Source organism: Chelonoidis abingdonii, chromosome 6, assembly GCF_003597395.2.
Source record: "Chelonoidis abingdonii isolate Lonesome George chromosome 6, CheloAbing_2.0, whole genome shotgun sequence".
Classification (NCBI taxonomy): domain Eukaryota; kingdom Metazoa; phylum Chordata; order Testudines; family Testudinidae; genus Chelonoidis; species Chelonoidis abingdonii.
In genome coordinates, this window is record NC_133774.1 from 87,341,307 (window position 1) to 87,364,821 (window position 23,515).

Genomic DNA, 23,515 nt, shown 5'->3' on the forward strand with positions numbered 1-23,515 from the left:
TCTACTCTAACACATGCTTGAATGCTTCTGGAACAACGGTACTATATAAACATAAGCTATCATTAAGGAGTTACAACTTCTTTTTATAGTCTATTAATATCTGGCTGATCAATTTATAGACCAACTGATAACACATTTATCATTACTGTCAACTAAAATCTTATTTTGCAAGTTTCAAGAGTTCTACAGCTCATTACAAGCAGCACTGAACGGATAAAGATAACCATCTGGAAAATAAGTCATATTGTGTATCAAGTCTATAACCCATTCCCCCCCCCCCCCAAAAAAAATCAAATAAAGGTAACACTACCAACAAGGAAGGAAGTCTCCTTCAGTTTTTAGAGACAAGACAAAGTGATCTTGTTAAGTATTATCAGTAGTGAAAGGGCAGACTTTATTATTATTCAATACATAACTGAACTAAGAGATTTTAAAGACTATCCAAAGGCAAAGGGGAAGTTATCAGTATTACCTGCAGTCTTGATCCTGTAAAGACTTACATATGTGCTTACCTACTATGTAAGTTTTTACAGGATCAGTCCCATGAGAAGAAAAAAAATGAATAAATGAACATGGAAAGGAACTTTTCCACCAACTTTAACTATATCTTTGCAGAGACTAGAGCAGGGATATGCAACCTGCGGCACGCGAGCTGATTTTCAGCAGCACTCACACTGCCGTGGCCACCACTCCGGGGGGCTATACATTTTAATTAAATTTTAAATGAAGCTTCTTAAACATTTTTAAAAAACGTATTTACTTTACATACAACAATAGTTCAGTTATATATTATAGACTTATGGAAAGAGACCTTCTAAAAACGTTAAAATGTATTACTGGCACGCAAAACCTTAAATTAGAGTGAATAAATGAAGACTCAGCACACCACTTCTGAAAGATTGCCAACCACTGGACTAGAGGAACAAACCAATTCCAGCTGAACTTAACTCATGCATTTTTGCTAGTCTCTAACAGTCTTAACTCACTATTTGATTAATCTTAAGTACTTTAGATAATAGTAGAGTTTTACATGAAAACAACCCCAATTGTGAAAATGTTTTACTTGACATAGCTGAATAAAAAGTTTCTACAATATGAAATACCATGGTTATAAATAGCATGTTCATTGTGTAATCTACGTTCCTGAAAAATTTAAAGAATAGCACAATATTCCTCTCATTGTAATCATAACATTTATCACTGTTGTTCTTCTAAACCCCAGTGATGCAAGAACTTACACATAAGTAACTTTACGCCTGCAAGTAGCCACAATAACTTAGCATGTACTTAAAGTTTTGCAGGATCAAGGGACAGAAAAATGAAACCTTGAACTGAAAGATTGTGTTGGTGTTACAGATTCTGAAAATAAGCATACATCTAGCTTCAGTTAACAAAAATTAGTTTACTGGGTAAACCTGGAATGTGAATGAAATAAAGTTTTTGAACAAAAAGTTAATATATTGAAGATGGAGAATAGAAAGAAATGAAAACTCTTAACTATTAACCAGTATTACAGTCCATAAATGGTAAGAAAATTCATACGTAAAACTATTAAATTAAATTCTGAATCCTCCATAAAAGTGTTTATTCTCAGAAAAATGAGAAGCAGTGATAGTGTATGGTTCTTTATTTATTGTGCCTCAAGTTATCACATTTGCTCAGTTTACAAGTAAACAGTTTTCCCCTAGGGTTTGAAAAAAAGTCAAAATATCCAGGATGAGTAAATATTCTGACCGGAAAAGTCAAGCTGGGGAACCGATTGTTCCTTCCTTCCCTACATTCCTTTCAAGGAGGAGCAGACAAGCCCAACTGTTGCTATTTTTTGTTGGGGGGGGGGGAGACAGAGAGAGCAATAACTTCAGAGCTAGACAGTGGAGGATATACATGCACTCAGGAAGACAGTGGTAGCAAAAGAGACAACAAAGATGAGCGTGGGGCAAAACTGTTTACAAGTGTTCCGTGGAAAATGATTTATTGAACTCTGAGGAGAAGGAAAGAAGTGATTTCTTTAGGGAGTGAAAATATTGCCATGTCAGTTTAATATTGAAGCATATGCATGGCTTTGGGTGGGCATGGCATCACTAATACACATCAGGGAATTCCCTCCTTTGGGGGTGAGAGGTGAGAACAACTGAACACAAACCACCTGTGATCAGAGGACCTATGCTGTATTAAAGTCTGACTCTGGATGGAGGTGTAAGGCCAGAAGAGACATGGGGTATATCTACACTACTCATGTTATAGCGCTGTGACATGGGCAGTGTAGACATGCTTTATTGCCGGAGGAGAGGTCTCCCGGCGATAAAAAAAAACCCAACCCCGAACAAGCGATGGTAGGTTTATCACCAGGAGCCACTGTCTATACTGGCACTGTTCAGTGCTAAAACAAAAGTTTTAGCACTGAATATAAAACAATATAAAGGAGACTGACAGCTACATCTGTTTCAGAAGAAAGAATCCAAGGCAAGGTGAAAAAAGGGTTGGGAGAGCGGGGGGAAGACTAGTTGAAAAAAAAAAATGCAGCATTCAAGTTTTGTGAAGACTGAAAGACAGCCTTAAAGTGACAATAAATTAGAAATCTAGTTATTTAAAAAAATTCAGACGTCATCTCAGGTATTATGTTCCCCTTCAAGTGTCCCTGCCAACTTATGTGCACTTACAAAAAAAACAAGAGTGCTTCTCTGTCTAGCTGCTGTATCGGATTTGCACAAACAACACAGGAAACTGTGAAACTGACTAACCATAAAACAGTGTCAAATGGGAAGTAAAACAAAAATATAGGTAAACATGTTCCCATCTTTGTTAGGGTAGATTCTATGTAACCATAAAGAGGTAACCATTCAGAAAGTATAATTTATTTCTTTTTAAAGCTGTGACCTTCCGCTTAATCATCTGTAGTAGTAAAGATATTGTGGAGCAAAGTCTATACTTTTTATATGTAGGCAAGTCAATGTCAGATATAACTGAGAGAAAAATTTATCTCTGGAACTGAAGTAAAAAATTCTGTTGACCGATGAGCTAGAACAGAATCCAGCTCACCCTTTTGTTGATGTATTGGCCCTGCAGTGCCAACAACCATAAAATATTTTTGGTCACCAATGGCCTGATTTTCAAAGATACTGAACACCTGACGTTCACATGGACTTCAATACAATTTGCCAGTGCTCGTGACTATTGGAAGTCAGTCCATACAGCTAGCATATGCATCCCAAATTACAAAACAGAGCAGAACTTTCTATTAAGTAGGTATCATTCTTACATTCTTCTAGTCTGTGAGGTAAAGTTACTGTATAGTTAACTGGGTTACCAGTTTCTTGTGTCAATATATTTGTCTAGCTCAGAAGCTTTCAAACTATATTGTTTCACTGTCTTCAACTGCTGAGAAGTGAATGGACGGAATATCAAAATCACTTAACACAGTTTAACAGGGAGCTGCTGGAATAACAAGCAGGAAAGCAACATAATGGAGCTAGATAAGCAACCTCTCAATGAACAGTTGGGAGGGGGGATAGGCAATTGTTGTGGAACTATTTCTAGGCTCTGCCCAGGGGTTCTCAAACTAGGGGGTCAGGACCCCTCAGGGGGTCGCGAAGTTATTACACAGGGGGTCATGAGCTGTCAGCCTCCACTCCAAACCTCACTTTGCAGACAGCATTTATAGTAGTGTTAAATATATATATTAAAAACACTTTTTTATATAAGGGGGGGGATGTCACACTCAGAGGCTTGCTATGTGAAAGGGGTCACCAGTACTGAAGTTTGAGAACCACTGCTCTAACTAAAGTTACACAGCTGTTTTATCAAGGCTGGGAACAGAAGAGATCAAAGGTCACTAAATGGGTACCACTCCTGCCATTGCTTCTGAGGAGTAGAACTACAGGTACAGAAAATAACTCTGGCCTGCTGAAGTAATCGTGGTTTGTACTTTGGACTGATACCTAAGGCCAACTCTGTGTGGTAAAGAGGATGTGATTCTATGCAGAGAGAAGTGAAGGTGAGATCCGACACCAGGAGAACTTGGAGAGATCAGGAAAGGTCAGAGATGCAGATAGCCCAATAACTGTGACAGCACATTCTTCCCAGATTTAAGTGTAATGATGTCACAAGTCATCATCATAAAATCACTCAATGAACAGAAAAGGCCATTTTATAGAAGACAAAAAAAAAAGTCAACATCATTCTCTGCCTGGTGTGGGGGGAGGGAGGAACCAGTCCCTTCTCCAATGAGATTACAATTTAAGTGCCTCAGCCTGCACACATCTGCTGTCAAACAGTGCTGCATTGAAGTCGTGGGACTTCTGATAGCAATAAGTACTACATTTGACAGTAAACACTTGCACAGTCAGGCCCTAAACTACGCATCATTCAACAATGATGGATAATACAGGAGTGTTATAGGATAGTTTAATAAAGCTATTTTAGATGTTCGCAAAACTCTGTCAGTGGTTCTTGACCTTAGCTTCTTGAATAGTAAGCTAAAGTAGTATCTCTAAAAATCTCTCACAATGTAACAGTTAGCTGAAAAATACATAATTGAAAACACTGAGATGTCTTGTCTTGCCACCTTCCTTCACAAACCCAAAAAATCCAACTACAGCTCCATAAAGTCTCAAGCAAGCTTCAGGAAATAAATCTCTAGTACAGCATTGCTGCTCTTTTATAGTTCACTTACAACACCCCACATCTTTTCCAAATTTACCCATACTGATGTAAAATGATTCTATAGACATTAATAACCACCTTGCTAAGATCTGCAGATACTGCAGATATTCTAAAATATAAGCTTTTGTCACCATCCGTGCCTGTGATTAATGCATTGTGGCAGTTGGACTTACCACTACACTAAAAAAAAAACCAAAAAAAATAGTTAATGGTAGATGGAAGGAAATATGTATGATCTTACTTAGTATGGAATTACACCAGTTTCATACCATACACTACAGAAGAGGAATATAGAAAGAGAGTCTCTCCTTAGGAAAACACTTTCAACACTTGTCAATTTCACTTTTAGAAGAGTCAATTACATTCTTAAATTCAGAATTACACTGGCTTAAAGGATTTGGCTTCCTGTTTTGGTTTAATATGTAACATTCATCCATATGATAAAAGCGGTCCTACATACTGCAAGTAATTCAAGTAAATGCCTCGACTGAGACTTTCAAAGTAGTCTAGTGGTTTTAGACACATCTTGTATTAAACTTCAATGGCATATCTGACAAATCACTAGGATGTTTTAAAAACCTCTTTCTTCATCATATGTTAAGGGAGGAGTAGGATACATTTACTCATAAAATGAATTCTGATTCTTCATGATCTTGTTATGCAACATGTTGATGTTTAGGTAGGTTTCTCTTGAGTTAAAGAATGTGCAGAAACTACTAGCTAGAAACAGAGCAGTAAGAAACAGGACTACCACAGAGCCATAACCAGAGATCTTTTAAATCATACATGAAAGCAAGTTGAATGATTGACATTTTTCAAATACAAGCTATGTGTCTATGCCAACTACTCAAAAGAAAGATATGAAGATGAGAAAATAAGTCAACTAAAATCTTCTGTAAAAGTCAGGTTTTCACATCCAATATAACAGTTGGTTTAAAACCACCCAAAGTGACATAATGAAAATAATATAAGAACACTTCAAAGAATAAAGATAAATCTTTTACATATGGTATGAAAAAAATTGCGCCGATCACAGTATTTTATTGCTATTTTGATCTGAAAGTTTACTTCCTCAGGTATTCTAAAGCACCAACACATTAATACTACAAGGTCAGCTAGACATAAAATAAGCCTCCTTATTCGTCATTTTTCAGATAACATCCTTTGGACACATCGACATTAGGATATTTTGGCCATCATCTAAAATTGTTACATACAAAATACCTTCCTGCCCTTACTATCAAGCAGAGTCAGTTTGGTCTTCCTAATAAGTTTGTGAGTAAAACCAAAAGCACAACTTTAATGGCAAAGATAAGCTGTTCTGTCTTGCTCGTCAAAATCTTAATCCTATTTGGCAAAACAAGTTGGAATTTAATGAAGTTATCTGTAATGTATTAAAATATTTTACAGCAAGTTTGACAGACATTGCATCAGCAAGATTTTTATCAATCTCATCATGGCAAGAAGGGTTTGGCAGCTATTACTAGGGGGAAGATACCAAATAAGATGAATGATGGAAGGGTACTATTCACACACCTTTACGAACAGCTAAAACAGAAGAGCTGTATGAGTTCAAGTGGACATGAACTAAAATGGCCTATTACCGTAAGAGTTCATTTAATCATTTGTGAAGCTCTGTGCTAAAATGAAGAATTGCACTCTATTATGATTTGCTGTTTGTACCAAGATCCACTGATAAAAGTGTTAATAAAGGGTAAATCAGTTTATAAAGTTTCCCACTTTTCACCTCCTCCTGTTAGCCTACCTGTACAATAGGTGTTTTACAAGTTCTTCCCCTTTCAGTCTTGTTTTACAATACGGTTATATTAATGAGTAATTTATATTAAATCTTCATAGAATGTCAGGGTTGGAATAGATCTCAGGAGGTCATCTAGTCCAACCCCCTGCTCAAAGCAGGGTCAATCACCAGACAGATTTTTGCCCCAGACCCCTCAAGGACTGAACTCACAACCCTAGGTTTACCAGGCCAATGCTCAAACTACTGAGCTATCCCTCAATCTTGATGCACGTTGTTCTGTTCTCTGTTTTTCTTCAATACCATACTTTGTCTTTTAGGCACAATAACCTTGACAGCTTTTTGAATTTTATATTTCATTGTCTCCCAACCCCCCAATATACAATAAGTGGTCCTCTAATGGCACCCACCTGCTCTATTTGTACTTGAAAAAGAGATGAACATTGGGAGGATTCTCTGGGCAATCCCCAAGTCAGACCAGTTCCTTATGCGACACTACTGAGAAAGATCAATGACTTTCATTCTGTGCTAGGACTCATCTGTACAATTAAAAAATTCATGTTGTAAAGTGTAAAATGTACAGGGTATCCAAAATTACTTATAGGATATCTACAACAATACCAAGCAACCATGAACTGAATTTATTCAACTGCAAGAAAAGTTAGTTGCTAGCCTTCTAGACCAAGATCCAGCTCCAACATAAATGACAGTTTTCATTGATAAATTATATGGGTAAACCTTTTGACTTCACATTCAGTTGAAACAGTTACAATAATTCCAAGATTCAAGTTAGTTTTACTTCTGCAACAAGACTGCAGCTGCATATCAACAGGACTAAGGAGGAGAGGGGACTTGAACATACATAGTACACCTGCAGGCTTTTCATATAAAAATAAAAAAATTAATAGCAGTTTTGAAGTGTGGTTGATATATAATGCACAGCAGTCTTCAGGGTATTTATCTGCTACTATTAGAACATTTTAATGGCTCCACAGATATTACTAAAGAACCTTGTGAGGTTAAAGGAATAACTGAATATCTCAATACCCCCGTTTTATGAAGTAGAGCAGACACAGATACACATTCCAAAATGATCTTCTAATTTGGACTTCACCTCTACTCAACTGACATTTTGTAATAGAGATACAAATGGTAGAATATTTATACAGCCAATATAACACATCATATCTAATTCCAACACAACAAATATAATTCCACTTAATTATCTTTCACAACCTATACAAATGCAAATATACCAGTCTGTTTCTCTTCTAGAAACTACCAGAAGCTTCCAAAGCAAAGCAGGCCATCCAAAACTACAAAAGCTAAAATGTTACCTTGGAGCGCAACTCAGATATTAATGGAAGTTAGGCCTATCAATAAGTTACTGCAATGATTCCACACAAATCTGCAGTGTATGTTATCCAAGTCAGTGAAATAATTTTAGTTTCACCTCCGTTAACTTCATTTTAGACAATACACCAGCAGCATTATACTGTAAATTTAAGCTTTGAAAATTAAATGTTTACCACTAAAGTCACAAAACATGTAGCAAGAGGCCTAGGAAGCACTAAAAAGTGACTATTAAAACTAAGCTAGAAAAAAATTCAGCTCTACTCCAGGTCACTTTAGAATGGGGAAAATATGCACAAGAAATTGCCATCAAACAACATTATTTTGGCATCTAGTTTAGAAACTCATCATCATTTATCCACTGATTTGAGGACATTCTTCTGGAAGCCAGAAGGGGGTGCTATGCATAACTGAGGCCTGAGGGTGTGGGACTGAATGTTAGCCCAGTGCTAGGACTCCATGCAGAGTCCAGGAGCAAGTAAGAAGGAAACATGCGTTCTTGTTGCAGTTCAACAAAGCACAGAAGTTCACAATTCTTGGTGGGTATGCCAGAAATCCAAAATCATGTTTCTTTTATAAAGGAAACATCCTTCAGCCATGATGTGGTTATCACAAGGGCAAACAGATTTGTACAACAAACCTGGCATTGCAAAGGAGGATTCAGCAAGCCTCCATTCCAGTTCTGGATCCTATGGTATTGATCCAGTTCTGGATCCTCAAGATATTGATACTATATTCAAGACGGTACAGCCAAAAATTCCAAAAAGCCTACATTATGATTTTTATCCACCCAACACCCATTCTGACCTAAGTGATCCAGTTCTTTTTCAAGCGACTGTATTGGGTTGATATCTTTATAATGAGCCACATTCTAAAGAAAAAGAAAGAAACTGCTCTAGAGCATTCTGCAAGTGCAACACAGAGTATTTAATCTCTGCCAACATTTTGGTGCATCAGTTTTTCCCCCACCCCCACCACCTCCCTAAAGAGAAAAAGACACGCACATTCCAATCAAGCCTCTCTCAGCAGGGCTCACCCCATTCACCTCCCTCCCCCTCCGCCCCAGACCTTGCCAGGCTCCCTCTGATTTTAGGTTTCATTTTGTTGTAAACAGCAAAGCGAAAGGAGAAAGCTTCCAAAGCAAGGATCCTTACCCTTGAAATCCCGCCATGCGCGCAAGGAGGGTGAATTGCTTTTCCTCCTTTTGGAGGGGGAGGGGTGGGGAAGGAGATTAGGGATGGGGGGAGAGACAGAAATGCACGTAGGGATGAAACATTAAGAAACGGAGAGAGACAGAGGAGGAGAGCCTGGTGGAAGAGCAGGGCGAGCGTCAGCCATGTTGTGTGTGTGTTGGTCCAGTATTTACAAACCTGCAGCTGCAGCAGCGCTTGGAGTCTGGGAGAGAGGGGAAGGAAGGGAGAGAGGGAGGGGGGAGGGGGCGGGAGGGAGAGAGGTACCGAGAGAGGGAGGAGGGGAGCGCGGCGGCAGCAGCAGACAAAGGAAGCCAGCAGAGCCCGAGCCAGGCGCGCTCACACACACGCGCACACGGAGTGTCTCAGATAGCGGCAGCGCCGTGTGTCGCTCCGAAGCGGGGAGCCGGGCGCAGTCCCACTGCAACAGCTGCGCCCCCCCACCCCCGCGTACCCCAGTCGGGCACCAGTGCGACGCACCCCTTCGCCCAGCCACATGGGGGGACAGGAGAGACACACACGCTGCAGCACAACTGGGAGCGGGGCTTGACTGTGGGGCTTTGCCAGCGAGGGGGCCCTTCCCCCGTGCGAGGCCCCTCGCTTGCAGCACGGTCGCGGGGGAGGAGGGTGCAGCCCGGGTGGGCGGTATGAGGGACCGGAGTGAGAGGACCCCTTCCCCGGATCCCGAGGGGGCGGGGCAGGAGCAGTCACACTGCGGCCTTCTCCCGCACACCCCAGGCTGGAGCTGGGCCCCCAGGCTGAGTCGCAACAGCGAAGGCCGGGAGGGGGCCCTGGGGCGGGGCCAGCTGCGAGTGAATAACTAACGGCAGCCCCGGGGGAGGGGGAGGCTGGGAGCGGCGGCGGCTCCGGCTCCGGCTCCCCCTACAGCGACTCCCTCCGGCTCGGCCTGGTACTGGGCCAGGCCAAGGGTGGTGCGACAGGCTCCCCCTCGGCTCTCGCTCTCACCTGCTGGCCGGACGGGGCCCGGGGGTGCCAGAGCGGCAGCGGCCGGAGCCCCCCTGCCTCGCCAGGCCGCTCAGCTCCGCCTCGGGGACAGCTGCGCCCCTTCTCTCGTGTGCCCCCCTCCTCTGCCGCCGCTGCCTGCTGCTCTCCTCTGCCACATTTGGAGCTCTCGCTCCCTGCCTTGCTTTTGCTGCCAGGATAGAGGCCTCCTCACCTTCCTGCCAAATAGTGAGCCACCCGCATCCAGCCGTTCAAAATACAGCCCCGCCCTCCTCCACCTTACAGCGCGCAGGCGCACTCAGCCTGCCTAACTGCGACAGGAGCGCAAGAAGCTCCCCTCCCCAACTCTCCATGCCAGCTTGCTGTCTGAGCTGGGCAGCAGTGCGCCTGCGCGGATTGAGCCTGCCTCCTACCGCGGTGGTTGTGGTCAGCTCTCCCTGGATGCGCGGACTGCTCTGCCCGCTAGAGACAAGACCGCGGGGCGGGCGAGCGCCACGTGCCCCCACCGCGCACCGACTGCTGGGTCTCCTCGGTGTTACCCGGCCTTGCCTGTCCCTAGTGGCCTGGGCGTCTAGTCTGATGCCCCCATCTTTGATGGCAGTGGGAACTTCGCCGCTGAGCCAACGCAGGAGGGATGCTAAAGCTTCTTCATGCATCCCACTGCTTCAGGTGGTGATGCTAAATCTCTGCAGAACTGTATGAAACGCTGGGGGGAATCCGAAATGTCCACCAGTGTGTAGGGGCACTCCAGCTATAGGGCTAGATCATGTTCCTGACAAACGAAGGTTAGAATGTCTAGTAATTTCAGTGGAACTAAGCCAGAAACTATATATATAAAAATAGAAAACTCAGTTGTACAATTAGAGAACTACAAGCCTACTATAAAAAAGCAAGAATTCCTCCCATTTCCCTTCCTTAACAGGGCAATGTTTCAGCATCCCTGTTCATCTCTAGGACACAGTGTGAAAATTAAGATGTGTGCAAGTTTGGCTGCAGTGTCAATCAAAATGAGCTGCCCTGTAATGTTCACATCATAAGAGTAGAATTAATTCAGTGTTGTAAAATATTACTGTTTAATTATACAAATATGCTTGTTTCTTCTCAAGATCTATGAAAGCAACTGCTTCATTTCTGCTTAAAGAACTTCTCTCCGCACATACTTTTGGCCAGTTATTTCTAGTTCCCAACTCTGTTTTCACTTCTTGATTCTAATGGAGCTGCCTATATCACATTCCAGTACAGTCACTGATGTAATAGTATCCCAAAAGTACTGGATGCAAGAAGTCAATAATTATTATTGTGGATATAAAAATTAAGTTTAAAACTTTTACATATTCATTATTGCATTGAAATGATGAATTTTACATAGAAATTGTTCAACTGGGGAAATTGGGAGAGCAGAAATGTAAATCTACTCCCAGCCAAAAATCTTTATTTTTATTTTGAATTTTATTTATTATGAAGGTTCTGAATACATTGACACTTAAAATAACAGCAGATTGTTTAAAAATAAAATCGAAATGCTAGAAGCTCAGGAAATTTGCAGGTAAGTTTCCCTTATATTTCTCAAAAAGAACAGGAGTACTTGTGGCACCTTAGGGACTAACAAATTTAGTTGAGAATAATCTTTCATGGGCTACAGCCCACTTCATTGGATGCATAGAATGGAACATATAGTAAGGAGATATATATACAAATACAGAGAACGTGAAAAGGTGGGAGTTGTCCTGCCAACTCTAAGAGGCTAATTAATTAAGAGAAAAAACTTTTGTAGTGATAAGATAGCCCATTAGACAGTTGTGGATACCAATTAACATGGCTGCTACTCTGAAACCTTATCTTTCTGTTCATCTTCCCAAAGAGGTTGAAGACTTCACCAATCATGTCTTATTCATGTCATTCTATTGAACCCTGTACTAGGCTATTAAAGTCATATTCAGGGAATCAAAGTAGTATGGGTCCCGGAGTGCAAGGGTCATCTAACAAGGGATGCTAGGTTTCAAACTCAGAGATTGAGAGCTGAATGAAGGGGTGCTGAACAGTCATATTGAGTTTGGTGTGAACTCTGCATGAGCACCTGAAGAGAAGCTCTTGGGACATGGAAGTGGTTCCTTACCTGGAATCCCTGCAAAAGGGAGTTGTCTACATGCAGTTTGTTCCTACTACTGTCCAAAGAAACAGGGCTTGTGTAAATTTTTTAAATAAATTAACTATGAAATTTCTGACTCTACATCACCAATTTCAGCTCCCAGGGGGAAACTTCCCTCTGAGAGCCTTGAATTTCACCTATGACTCAGCCAGGAGGCGACACCTCTTGTGGAAAGTGACATATAATCCAGTGGATAGGACCATTGTTTTACATTTCACTAGACTCAGGTGAAAGTGTTGCCTATTGAATAATTAGCATCACTTTCTGCAGCACTTCTGAGTTCCCTGAAAATCACTCCAAACATTACTATGACACGTCTATTTAATTTATGAGATCTGCACAAAGTAGACAGGTAAAGGCATGATAAAAGTTTTTGAGAGAACAAAAGTCAAGAACATTTATTATGACAGAAAAATTACTCAGCATAAACTAGTGTGAAAACATAAACCTCATACAGCCAGAAATGAAAACAAAGATTTCAGATGAAACCATATAGAAATAAGAACACATTAGCACCCAATCATAGCTAATTTTCCCCTGCTAATTCATCCAGGAATATAACATCAAGACCTTTTTACAGCCATACAAATGCAAGCAATACACGGAGAACATCAGCTGATCAAACATACTCTTCTCTGCCAAACAATCATTGCTCTAATAGCACCACCAAAGTATTCTATGATGGAAAGAATTGTGTTTGTATGATTGGATTGGAAAAAACTGTGTGGTAGGAAAAATATACTCAAAGGCCACCTTTACAACAATGTATGTGCAATATAACAATATTGCGAACCCCCACCGTGACTTACTATTTTCTGGTTCATGAAGATAGGGATGTTAACTAGTAGATGCCAATAATGCCCTGAGTTTTAATTTTTCTTTGGGGGTTAATTGGGCCAGCTCATACCAATGGCTTGAAGGGAATAAGCTAATGAGTCAATGAACTGCAGCAACCTGGACAAAAGTACTAACACGAAGTCTAGCTATTTTGCACAAAGGAACTAAAATTCTAAAAGTATCCACACAAGCTCAACAAATGATGGTGCACCATTGGTATGACATTTTTAGAGACTGGTCCCTGTCATGGTCATCAGTTTTAAATATTGTGATTCATCCTATAATAGTTTTCTTTGTACTAATAGGAATAATGTTTGTCATGTGTTTTATGTGCTGTTGGATTAAGAGAACGTACCTCAAATTAAAACCACAAGTCCAAATTGCTTCGTAATACATTGCCTTAAAGCAATTACACAAGATGTGACCCATTTAATATATTGATATTAAAGGTCAAAGGGGGGACAATGTAGGCCAAAAGCCTAATGGGAAGAAATTGTCTCAAGTAAAATTGTACTCCATTTTGCTTATTTTGCCTTATACTCCATTTTGCTAGCTTTGAATTAGTAAGAAGAAATTGTTCTGAGTTTATTTTTTGATGATTGTGTTAACATTTGTTCTTAGAAGGATAGAAGTTCTATCATTGCAATTGCTTTATTTACTGTTTGGTGTGAGTGAAGAATGAGAAAGGACAACTGGGTTGGATGGTTAAGAAGGGAGTGGAGGAGCCAAGAGGCACCAACTTTATAATCAATCACACGGATGGCAGATTGACGACCCTAAAGCAAAGGCATAGACTCCTAGGATGAGATAAGGAGTTGAGCCAAAAGGATGAGATAAGAAACAGCTGCAGATCCTCCCAGTAAGAACTCAAAATAATGCTAATTAAGAGTAACCTTGAATACCTCATGATTGACAGCTCTGGTGTGACATAGCAAGGCCCATAGACTTATATGGGAACTGATCACTATAAAGAAGGGTGTATTGCCATGGGACTTTAGATTCATTCTGCTTCAACAATGGAGCTTCGAACAGAGGCCCAGCTCCCCGCCCTCGTGTGTAGTTTCAGCTGGCCACTGGAACTGACCAAGCAATAGTAAAATCCACCTGCACAACCTTTTGGGGTGTGTGTGTAACTATGAAATCCATCTACAGAACCTTTTGGGGGGCGGGTGAGAGAGAGAATGGGAGCATATGCTGATTTTAATGCTTAAATTGTACTCTCAATAAATGCAGCGTATTGCCTAATCCTCTTTAGAAAGATTCCGTGTGCTTCTTATAAGCGTAACAAAACAGAGTCTGACATGGTGCCCATTTGCACTACAAAAACAGGTGTCTACTACCAACATGGATATTACATGGTCTGGTTACAGCATAGTTAAGATATGTCATGGGGATAGAGCCTAACTGTGCTGTACTGGTGTAGAACTGATAAATGAAATTGTTTTTAATTGTTCACTTTATTAATGTAACTTCTGTTCACCATTCACTACACTTGCCTGCATTGTAACTTCTGTTCACTGTTTGCCATATTGTAATTCAAACCCCATTTTAAAACGCTCACTCCATTTTGTAAAAGCTTCCTCCAACCTTCATTTTTGCAAACCCTGCTGTAATCTTATTAGTTAGTTTAGATGTGTGAATGAGGCATGTATGGATGATAAAATCAACCTCCAGCCCCAGCCTGTCCTGATGAGGTGAAGTTCAACTACCAACGGCTGAAGACCTAGACAACAGTGAAACAAAGTAAAAAGCATCCACCCTAAAAAGAAAAGGACAAAAGAACAACAGAAGGAAGATCAAAGCCAGGTTCAAGGCTGAAAGTCACGCCTGCAATTGATGGGTGATCAATCCAAACCCAAAGGCAGCGTGACACAGCAAGACCTATAGACTTTGAATCCAAATTAAAAGCCTGTAAAAAAGAAGGGTGAGATAAGAGACTTTGGGTAACATTCTGCTGCCAACATGGAGCCAGCCACCTGCTGATTAATTTAACAACAGCAGAATGAAGCAACTCCCATGAACTAACATAGGGAAAAATCCCTATAAAGCTGGACTCTGAAGACTGAGGACTTTGAGTCTATGGTTCTGCTGCCAGCCTCCAGGAGCATCAGGTGCACCTGACCCGGACTCGGCTCCACTCTTGTGTACAGGGTACCTGGCCAGTATTCTGTCACAAGCAACTTTAGGCTGGTAACTATAATATCTATACAGAACTTGTATGAATGATTGTGTGAATGGATATATATGTATATGTAATATATATATATATATATATAATCATAGGAATAAGTAACCAAACAACATTGTTTGCTGTTATCTTTTATTTTATTATGGTATTTACAATAAATGTGACAAATGTCTTGTCCCCTATGGGGTTCCCTGATTCAGTTGTTTTTGGTAGTATATACAGACCCATTAAGTGGCACTGTGGCAGGCTTCAGAAATAATACCTCAGTGATATGAATGGGACCGGCTGATATTTCTCTAGTATTTTAGGATATCAGTCTGCAAAGTCACAGAAGTGACTTTCACATTCAGAAGATCTTCACAGCCAAAAGGCCCTTGGCCCAGTCCACAAAAGTATTTAAGCTCCTAACTTTCACTGAAAATAATGGGGCTTTATTTTTTAAAGGAGACCATACATTCTGCAGAAGCAAGTCAATAAGGCCAAACTTTCAAAGGAAAAATGCTCTATTTGCTGTTAGGGTTGCCAACCCTCCTGGTTTGGCTGGGAGTCTCCTGGAATCGGGATTGATCTCCTGGAGGCTACTGAAGCCAATCTGGGAGATTTTAGGCTGCTAAAAATCTGGTGGCACAGCGAGGCTAAGGCAGGCCCCCTCCCTGCCCTGGCTCCACACTGCTCCAGGAAGCAGAGAGTATGTGTGACAGCAGCTCCTAGGCTCGGGTGGCAAAAGGTTCCTGTAGCGAGGCGGTGGGATCCCCCACAGCGCCACAGAGGGACGAGCCTCCCCTAGCACCAACGTGGGCGGAGCCACTGGGTCCTGTGCCTGCCCCACAGATGTCATGGTGCAGGACAGGAAGTAGAAAAGCCCCACTGCAAAGCTCAGTTGAAAGCCAGCCGCCAGAGAGGCCAGATGCCTTTGGCCTAGCTCTGGGTTGGGGAATGCCCACAGGCCGCGGCTGACCCGAGGACTGGTTGGGCCAGCCGAGCCTACCCCTCGGCAGCTCCCCTCGCAGGAGCCATGCCTACCCCTCGCCAGCTACCCCAAGTAGGAGCCTCGCCTACCCTCGCCAGCTACCCTGAGGAGCAGCCGAGCCTACCCTTCGCTAGTTACCTGGAGGAACCGATGGTGCTGGAAACTGCCAAGGACGCCAGCCAAACCCAGATACCTTACGAGGGAGAGTCCGGAAGTAGCCCAGAGGCAGCCAACCCTGGCCTGGCCACAGCAAGGCCAGAACCAATGTCAGTGTGTTGCAGTCAGGATCCTCACTGATGCAGCAGTGGGTCTTCTGCCGCTGCTAGGGCCCCAGGCTGAGACGCAGTAGAGCGGGTGGGCCTGCATCCCTCCTGCCACCCCACTCACAGGTGGCAGTCTCCTCCTTGCACCAGACGCTCAGAAGGCTGATCTCCTGACTGTGTGTTTGCTGCCCCGCCCTGACCTAGGGCCAGAGCTCATAGATTCATAGACTTTAAGGTCAGAAGGGACCATTATGATCATCTAGTCTGACGTCCTGCACAATGCAGGCCACAGAATCTCACCCATCCACTTCAATAACAAACCCCTAACCTATGTCTGAGTTCCTGAAGTCCTCAAATTGTTGTTTGAAGATCTTAAGCTGCAGAGAATCCTCCAGCAAGTGACCCATGCCCCATGCTGCAGAGGAAGGTGAAAAACCTCCAGGGCCTCTGTCAATCTGCCCTGGAGGAAAATTCCTTCCCGACCCCAAATATGGCAATCAATGGCTCATATTGAACTATTGGCTCAGCCCCTGCCTAAGGGCCCAAGCTCCTCACTGTTTGTTTACTGGCCAGCCCTGACCCAGGGCTTGGGCCCAGAGCAAACTAGTCCAAGGCGGTGGGATACCCCACTGCCCCGCGGAGGGACGAGCCTCGGCCAAGCCCTTCTACAGGTCTCTACATGCTGCCCCCAGCCTGAGTGCTGACTCTGCAGCTCCCATTGGCCAGGAACAGGAAATCTCGGCCAATGGGAGCTTTGGGGGCGGTGCCTTCAAGCAGAGGCACTAAGCAGAGCTGCCTGGCCACCCCTGAGCCTAGGAGCCGCTGTTGGGCATGCTGCCACTTCTGGGACCCATAAGTGCCGCCTTTGTGGGTGCTCCAGCCCCGGAGCACCCATGAGGAAAAATTAGTGGATGCTCCACCAGCAGCCAAGCTCCCCACCTCACCTCCTCTGCCTCTTCCCCCTCCCCTGAGCGTGCTGCATCCTCACTGCTCCCAGCACTTGCCACTGCCAAACACCTATAGCAAGCTCTGGGAAGGAGGAGTGGGAACACGGCACACTCAGGCAAGGGGACAGGTCAGGGGAGGAGTCAGGGTGGAGAGGGGGCAGAGGGGGTCGAGCACTCACCAACGCCATTAGAAGTTACCGCCTATGCCAGGAGCCACCTGAGATAAGCACTGCCTGGCCAGAGCCTGCACCTCAAACCCCCTCCCATACCCAATTCCACTCTGGCCCCCTCCCACACCCTAAATCCTCCCAGAGCCAGCACTCCAAACCTCTGACCACACCCAACCCCTTGCCCCAGACCCCTCCTGAACCCAAACTCTGTCCCAGAGCCAGGACCCCACATCCCAATCACCTGCCCCATCCCTGAGCCCCCTCCCTCATCCAAACTTCCTCCCAGAGCCCACACCCGACACCCACCCCCACACCTGGGCATCATGTAAACTACTGGCTGGAGGAGGTTCGCCCTCAGCCTTGCCCCTTGCACCCAAGGCCCCACCCCTCCTGTGTACCCCAGAACCCAGAGTTCCCCTACTGCAGCTGCCGGCCCCACCCCCAGAACAGCTAGTTCCCACAGCCCCCCAGCCCCGGAGCGCCAGGAGGGAGAGTGCACAGTCTCACTGCAGCCCTCCCACCCCAGTCCCGGAAAGTAGGCGGCATGGCCCCAGCTCCTGGAGCCAAGAGGCACCACCGAAGTGGGGCCCTGAGGGCGGAGTGTGGGCCAGTCTACGTCTGGCTGTTTGGGGAGGCATAGCCTCCCCCAGCCTCCCCTACCTGCTCCCCCAGCCCAGTGAAAGTGAGGGAGGGAGGGGGAGAGCAAGAGACTGAGGGAAGGGAGCTGGAGTGAGCAGGGGCATGGTCTCTGGGAAGGGCGGGGCATGGGTGTTTGGGTTTGTGTGATTAGACAGTTGGCAACCCTATTTGTTGTGGATGAGCAAGTGTGTTTGTAAGGCTCTGCCTATTCCAAAATCTCTCTTCTCTGCCAGCACCAAATGACTTCAGATCAACAGCCTCAGCCCCCAGAGAAATAAGGTTACAAAAACTCACTGCCTTATCTGGAATGAAAAACAGAGAATCCCTGAACCTGAGGGAGGAAAAATCAACTAAAGATGACTCGCATTTAGAACCTAAGCATTCACGTTCATTCTGTGTTGTTATAATTCATCCATCAGTGAGTTCAAAAGACTGGAGCGAGTTCCAAAAGTGACCAAATGGCAGAGAAGTGGTGGATTTATAACAGTAAATATACATTGTATAGGGTCTGATGTTCAGTCCCATCAAGGCCTGGTCTACACTAGAAAGTGGTACTGGCAAAACTAGCCATTTTGCCATGGTTTATTTTGTCTCCTACTAACAAAATCCTTAACTTTTTCCAGCACAGTTATTCCGTTATCCCCTTTTGTAAATAAATGGTCTTCTCATGCCCTTAACAGATAGCTAGCGACAAGCTAGTGAAGAAATAATCCAATAAAAGTGTCAGAAGAGAAAGTCACTGATATTATCCAGACACCTCTTTGAAACATAAGTGACTATTCATCATGCACAGGGGCGGCTCTAGACATTTAGCCGCCCCAAGCATGGCAGCATGCCACGAGGGGAGCTCTGCCAGACGCTGCTTCTGCAGCTCCAGTGGACCTCCTGCAGGCGTGTCCGTGGCAGGTCCACCGAAGGTGCGGGACCAGCGAACCCTCCGTAGGCATGCCAGTGAAGACAGCCTGCCTGCCGCACTCCCGGCGACCGGCAGAGTGCCCCCAGCGGCATGCTGCCCCAAGTGTGTGCTTGGCGTGCTGGGGCCTGCAGCCCACCCCTGATCATGCAGAGGGGTCTCATCTTTCAATAGACTTTTTCCACTCATAGCAAGAGGAGGTCCTGAATGAGTGACTCTTGTAATGCAGGTATACTATACATTATTTGCTTGCTGACAGACAAATTATGGCTTTTGTTTTAGTGGTTTCCATGCAAATAGGGACAAATTCTGTAACGATTAAAGTAGGAGTATATTTCAGGTATATGTATCCTCTTCCTTATTTCCCTTACAATGACCTTGTAATCTTAGCAACTTGATTTTCACACAGCTAACATTTATTTCCACTGTGAGAATTTTTGTTGAACACCAAGCTAGGAAACATTTGAAAGACATGTACCTTCTGTGCTTGGTGTTTTATAGCTCCCCTGGGGAGTCTAACAGTGATAATATAAAAAGAAACATAGCAGAAAAGAAAACCATTGGTAAAGAAATCTCAGAGAGACAAAGATGATCTCCTTACTTCACATCCTAATAGTTCCAAAAGAAAACATGACAATTCTTTTCTTTCAGAGACATAGTACTGATGATCGAGAAGAGGAGCATCTGAAATACTGATTGAAGATTCTTAACAAAAATTGTAAGTGGATTTTTCCCTCAATATAGACATGAGAAAAACATCTTTATAGATAAATCTTGTGTTTTTGCCTTCCATGACTTTTTTGTAACTATTTCAAAGCACTTTAAAATGATAATAAAATGGATCATACCTCATTAAATTGTGCTTTAATCCTGTGTGTGTGTGTGTTAAACAATTTGCTCTAATTTATTGATTATTCACTGTTCCTGTTATAGGATCTTTCCACGTTATTAAGTTTGTGCAGCTCTGTCATACTATTATAATTAAGATGATATCATCACTTCTGGTTAAGGCCCATTTTTTAAGATTTGTGTCCAGGCTATATACAAAGAAAATAATCAAAGCATCAATCCATTTTGAGTTTACACTGAAGGAATAGTACATACATGCTTAATTTGGAAAAGTAATTAAGGCCTCGTCTACTCTACAAAGTTAGGTTAGTGTTAGTTGCCTTGTGTTGACCTATGTGTGCATGTGTCTACACTCACATTTTTCTCCGGATGACGTAAGCCCTAGTGACACAGTAAAATCCCCTCCCCAAATGGCATAGAGTCATGGTCAACCTATTAAAATAGTGTAAAGACTGATCACCCGTGTTAACCTTTAGCCCTGGTCTACACTATGAGTTTAGGTCGAATTTAGCAGCATTAGGTCGATTTAACCCTGCACCTGTCCACATGACCATGCCTGTTTTGTCGACTTAAAGGGCTCTTAAAATCGATTTCTGCACTCCTCCCCAGTGAGGGGTTTAGTGCTAAAATTGACCTGGCTAGGTTGAATTTCAGGTATGATGGATGCAATTAGACGGTATTGGCCTCCAGGAGCTATCCCAGAATGCTCCATTGTGACCGCTCTGGAAAGCAATCTGAACTCGGATGCACTGGCCAGGTAGACAGGAAAAGCCCCGGAAACTTTTGAATTTCATTTCGTGTTTGCCTAGCGTGGCGCGCTGATCAGCACAGATGACCATGCAGAGCTCATCAGCACAGGTGACCATGGAGTCCCAGAATTGCAAAAGAGCTCCAGCATGGACTGAACGGGAGCTACTGGATCTGATCACTGTATGGGGAGAAGAATCCATTCAGGCAGAATTCTGTTCCACAAGACAAAATGCCAATATATTTGCCAAAATCTCCAAGGGCTTGATGGACAGAGGCTACAATAGGGACACACAGCAGTGCCACATGAAATTGTTAAGGAGCTGAGGCAAGCCTACCAAAAAACAAAGGATGCAAACGGTCGCTCCGGGTCAGATCCCCATACATGCCGGTTCTATGATGAGCTGCATGCAATTCTAGAGGTGGCCCCTACCACTAGCCCATCATTGTCCATGGACACCTGCAAGGGGGAGTCTCATGCAACAAGGATGAGGAATTTGAAGATGAGAAGAAGGAGGTTGAGGATAGCGCACAGCAGGCAAGAGGAGAATCCCTTCTCCTCAGCAGCCAGGAACTACTGTTCATCATCATTATCCAATAGCCTTCAAACCCTCCCAAGGCAGGCTCCTGGACCATGAAGTTGGAGAAGGAACCTCTGGTGAGTGTACCGTTGTAAATATAATATAGGGTTTAAAAGCAAGCGTGTTTAATGATTAATTTACCATGCCAAGCCAATAGCAAGTAGTCTGGAATCATTGCAGAACAAAACCTTGCAGCGAATGAGCCTGGGATTTGGCTGTTTGACTTTGGCTAAAAATAAATCATCCTCTCTGTTAGCCACATGGTTGGGGGAGGTCTTTCCATGCTGAGCTGTTCGTGTTTGGCTGACAGGGATCTTCCCTGATACTGGCCACGCGGTTGAGGGGCTGGAGGCGAAGCAATCATTGCAGAGAATTGCGGGGGTGGAGTTGAATTGTGCTGCACATTCACCCTAAAACCGCAGCCCCTCCTTTTAAATGGCCAACCCAACGGGCTTTGCTTGGTATGGGAAAGGAGCGTGTTGCTGTTTGAAACAGTTCCCACAGTTATGAAGGCTGAAGAAGCCAAAACCCTTTGCCTTACCATGGCTGCCTGCATGCCGAATTCTGTTGCCCAGCTGAGTGTGTGTGATATCTCACACCAAACCGGCAGGCACTCAATACAAGAGGCAGAATGCAACCTTGTAGCAAAAGCACATGTGCTACGTAATGTGAATCACTTGCTTCAGTGTGAAATAGTCTTCCCTTTGTTCTCTAAAACTTAGCTTTTTAAAATACTACTCTCCCTTTTTTACCTCCCGTAGCTGCAAATGTTTCTACGCTCCCCCTATCATCTCTGTCCTAGAGGCTAGTGCAGATTAGAAGGTGAAAAAAACGCACTCTTTCTCAGAGTTCATGCAGTCCTCCCACACTGAAAGAGCTCAGCAGACTGTAAAAACAATGGCAGAGTCCAGGAAAGCATTTAATGAACACAATGAGAGGAGGAAAGAGCATGCTGAGAGGAGGCAGGATGCAATGCTGAGGCTAATGGGGGAGCAAACTGACATGCTCAGGCGTCTTGTGGAGCTGCAGAAAAGGCAGCAGGTGCACAGACCGCCGCTGCAGTCCCTGTATAACTGCCTGCCCTCCTCCTCAAGTTACATATCCTCCTCACTCAGATGCCCAAGAATGCAGGGGAGGGCAGGCTACAGGCACCCAGCAACTCCACCCTAAAGGATTACCCAAGCAACAGAAGGCTGGTATTCAATAAGTTTTGAACTGTAGTGTGGCCTTGTCCTTCCCTCCTCCCCTCATCCACCACCCCACTCAGTGTTTCCTTCTTTATCCACCCCTCCTGGACTACCTTTCAAGTTTTCCCCTGATTTGTGTGATGAATTAATAAAGAATGCATGATTTTGAAACAATAATGACTTTATTGCCTCTGAAACTGGTGATCGAAGAGGGGAGGTAGGTTGGCTTACAGGCAGGGATGGCTCCAGGCACTAGCGAAGGAATCAGGTGCCTGGGGCAGCCAATAGAAAGGGGTTGCAGTCCATTCATTGTTGGGGCAACACGTCTGGGTCGGGGGCAGCGGCACTTCAGTGGCAGCTCAGTGGGGTTTTTCTTTCTTTCTTTTTTTTTTCTTTTTTTCCCACCACTTGGGGTGGGGGAAGCTGGAGCTGGCCCTGCTTACAGGGAAGTACAGTCAATCAAGGGGGTGGGTATTCATCAAAGAAAAACAAAGAGAACTGTCACATGGTAGCCTGGCCAGTCATTAAACTGTTTTTCAAAGCTTCTCTGATGCGCAGGGTGCCCAGTTGTGCTCTTCTAATAGTCATGGTGTCTGGCTGCGTGTAATAGGCCACCAGGCGATTTGCTTCAGCCTCCCACCCTGCCATAAACCTCTCCCCCTTACTCTCACAGATATTGTGGCACAAACAGCAAGCAGCAATAACAATGGGAATATTGGTTTCACTGAGGTCTAACCTAGTCAGTAATGTGCGCCAGTGCGCTTTTAAACGTCCAAATGCACATCCTACCACCATTCTGCACTTGTTCAGCCTATAGTTGAACAGCTCCTTACTACTGTCCAGGTTGCCTGTGTATGCCTTCATGAGCCATGGCATTAAGGGGTAGGCTGGGTCCCCAAGGATAACTACAGGCATTTCAACACCCCCAACTGTTATTTTCTGGTCTGGGAAGTAAGTTCCTTTCTGCAGCTGTTCAAACAGACCAGAGTTCCTGAAGATGCAAGCGTCATGCACCTTTCCCAGTCATCCCATATTTGATGTCGGTGAAACGTCCCTTGTGATCCACCAGTGCTTGCAGCACCATTTCAAAGTACCCTTGCAGTTTACGTACTGGCTGCCAAGGTGGTCTAGTCCCAAGATAGACAGAATGC

General features: G+C 44.0%; 1 protein-coding gene across 9 annotated transcripts in view; it reads right to left on the reverse strand.

Annotated features, from left to right (window-relative positions):
- The window catches only part of SPIN1 (spindlin 1), a 101,083-nt gene extending 90,796 nt beyond the window's left edge, over positions 1 to 10,287 (reverse strand). Inside the window, exons 1-2 of one of the 9 annotated variants that reach the window (XM_075067204.1) lie at positions 8,926 to 9,302; positions 8,579 to 8,642 (exon numbers count right to left, since the gene is read on the reverse strand). The gene's annotated coding sequence lies outside the window, so the exon portion shown is untranslated. The other 8 variants (XM_075067206.1, XM_032772358.2, XM_075067207.1 and 5 more) reach the window with 8 other exon arrangements.
- Positions 10,288 to 23,515: the final 13,228 nt, after the last annotated feature.